This window comes from Ipomoea nil, unplaced genomic scaffold, assembly GCF_001879475.1.
Source record: "Ipomoea nil cultivar Tokyo-kokei standard unplaced genomic scaffold, Asagao_1.1 scaffold2780, whole genome shotgun sequence".
NCBI lineage: Eukaryota > Viridiplantae > Streptophyta > Magnoliopsida > Solanales > Convolvulaceae > Ipomoea > Ipomoea nil.
This window is the reverse complement of record NW_017619208.1, coordinates 157,843-161,138: the sequence shown is the minus strand read 5'-3', so window position 1 is coordinate 161,138 and position 3,296 is coordinate 157,843.

Sequence of the window (3,296 nt, the reverse complement as noted above, 5' to 3'; positions counted from 1 at the left end):
ATTTATACTATAATGTCAATTATTAATAATGATTTGTTACTTGCAGTTCTATGAAGGACTCAACGTTGCATTTTTGTTTATATATATATATATATATATATATATATATATATATATATATATATATAGGGAATGGATCAGGTGCATTTGTTGCTTCCCGTGCGGATGTGCGGTGGATTAATGTGCGTGAGGTTTATACTTAATGTGCGTGAGATTTGTGCTTAATGTGCGTGCGTATTTCAGAATTACGTGCTCAGAAGAAAGCAAAACAGAAACTCACGCACATTAACGCCCAAGCTTCTTGTTACTTCTTCCTTCAATTTGGCCATGGATTCTGGATTATCAGCTACCTTCAGTGCTGTTGAATGTTTATATAAATGACGCACGCACAGTAAAATTTGCACAACAGTTAAGTGTGGATTTCTGTTGTATTATTCCCATAATTTTTAACCATCATAGCTCGCCTCCGCATCATCATCATCAGGGAGGGGGCAAATGGCTACTGGGGATGGGGAAGAAGCTGACATCAATATTTTCTGCTGCATTTTACACATTCACGCACATTAAGTACAAATCTCAGGCACATTAAGCACAACACTCACGCACATTGAGTACAAATCTCACGCACATTAATCCACCGCACATCCGCACGGGAACCTTTCACTATATATATATATATATATATATATATATATATATATATATATATATATATATATATATATATATATATATATATGTATATATATATATGTGTATATATATATGTATATATATATATATATATATATATATATATACATATACATATATATATATATATATGTATATATATATATATGTATATATGTATATATATGTATATATGTATATATATGTATATACATATATATATATATATATATATATATATATATATATATATATATATACATACATAATTACATTCTTGTAAAAATAGGACTTAAAATACAAACGTGTGAACATTTCTTGGATGAGTTGTATTTTATCTGATTTTTTATTTTTGATGGGGACAAAGGGGGGTTTTATATTTTATTCTCTCTCTCACCTTTAATCATCATCTCCTTCCTCAATCATCCTCACGCCATAATTATCTTGTTCATCATCATCCTCTTCATCAACCGATCATCACCGCCAATCTACGCCACCATCGTCTTACTCGTCGCTGGAGGGAAACAAGCGACAGAGAGCGTAGGCGACATATGAGAATAGAGATAAGGTCGTCGATAAGTTGCCGTCGATCTGCTGCACAATCATCGAGAGGGAGAGGGTACGAGAAGGATAAGACAAGAGGGTGACGATAGTGGAGGGCTACAATGGAATTTCTAGGAGATAGAGAGAGAGAGAGAGAGAGAGAGAGAGAGTGACGGAAAGCCAGAGAGAAGAGGATGATCGTGGTGAGCTTGGCGTCAAATGGTGGAGTTGAAGAAGAAAAAGATAAGATGAAAGGAAAAAACATGAATGAGAGCTATAACAAGGGGAGAGGACATGAACGTGTGCACGCAGGCTCAAATAGTATGGATTCACACATGCATATTATATTGAATGTGTACACCGTGGTTCACGGATTTGTGTACACATGCATTTAGGTGTGTGCACGGTAGGAAATCCAGTGTTGCTGATCATACCAACAATAATTATTTCATTTAGTACATTGATTGTTTAACACTAAGATGTAGCATATCTTTGTTTTCTCACTTAACATTTAAACATGCACATAGTTTGTGTCCTGTGTGTAAACATTAAAATTCAATTCCTTTTGTAAGGTTAATATAATTTTTTTGAGCAAATACCAATTTTGGTCCCACGAGTATTAAGAAAATGATAATTTTGGTGCATATATTTAATTCCTACCAATTTTTATCCACAAATATTATGTTAGTACCAATTTTCATCCACAATTATTATTTTAGTGCCAAAATTCATCATGACAGTCACACATCCGTTTAAGACATGTCGAAATCTAAAATAGTTAAGGGTATTTTCGTCCTTTTCAATTTAAGATCCCAATTTGAACATGAATAAAGATATTTAAGTCCTAAGAGCGATCCTAATTCACAATTCTTCTCCTCATCTTACCTTAATTTGAGGATGAGAACCGCGAATTGTGATCTATCTTAGGGCTTAAATTCATTTATTCGTGCTCAAATTGAGATCTTAATTTGAAAAGAACGAAAATACCCTTCATAATTTCATATTTCAGCATTTCTTAAACAAAGAGGTGACCGACATGATGAATTTTGGCACTAAAACAATAGTCATGGATGAAAATTGGTAGTAAAACAATAGTCGTGGATGAAAATTGGTAGGAATTAAACATGTGGACCAAAACTGTCATTTTGCTAATACTCGTAGGACCAAAATTGGTATTTGCTCTAATTTTTTGATGTCATAATATATATACAAATCTAATAACAACTAATAAAGTTAGGCCCCTAACGGGAACTAAAAAATGTCATTTAATTGTTGGTTGAAATGAATGGTTCATATTATTTTGAATTTTTTAAAAATTATTTTTCCTATTTTATCTTCTATTATATCATTTACTTTTCCTAAATACCCTTGTATTCTATCAGTGTAAACTTTAGTAACGGAATATTCCGTTAATTATTTATTATTCTTAACTTACTCAATGATTTTATAAGGAATGTCTTAGGTTCGAACCTCATCCCAATCAAAATTGACATAATTGTTAAACATATACTATGAATATGTTAGATATTAAAAAATATAATATTAAATTTAACATTAACTTTGGTCAATTAATTATAATCACGTATTGGGCATTATTGATGAAACGGTACACCTAATTTACACTATATATTCAACACAGATGAGAAATTATGCCTATTATAATTGTCTTTTTTGGGAAGTAGGATTTTGTTCTGTTTTTGAAGGTCCATTACGCCAAAGCACTAAAATTGCAGTGAAGCACACCATGGGACTAGATCAAATCAATAATTTATTTCGGGCGGAAGTGGCAGCAAGAGGAAGCATGGATCAAGCCAATTAATATTGTTTTGTGTCGCAAAAATTATGCTTGAGGTACTATTCCGTGCTGTGCTTCCCTCCAAAATTGCTATTGATTTGGAATTTTGTAGTTATGTATTCTTGAAATATTTACTTTTATGAAAAATTTGATAATTTTGCATTGATATACGCCAGGATACCGAATAATACTTTGATAAATTCTGAAACACTAATTTAAAAATATATATTGAGCATCAGACAATTCGAGCAATGCGCATGTGGTAACTAGCTCAGATGCATTTAAT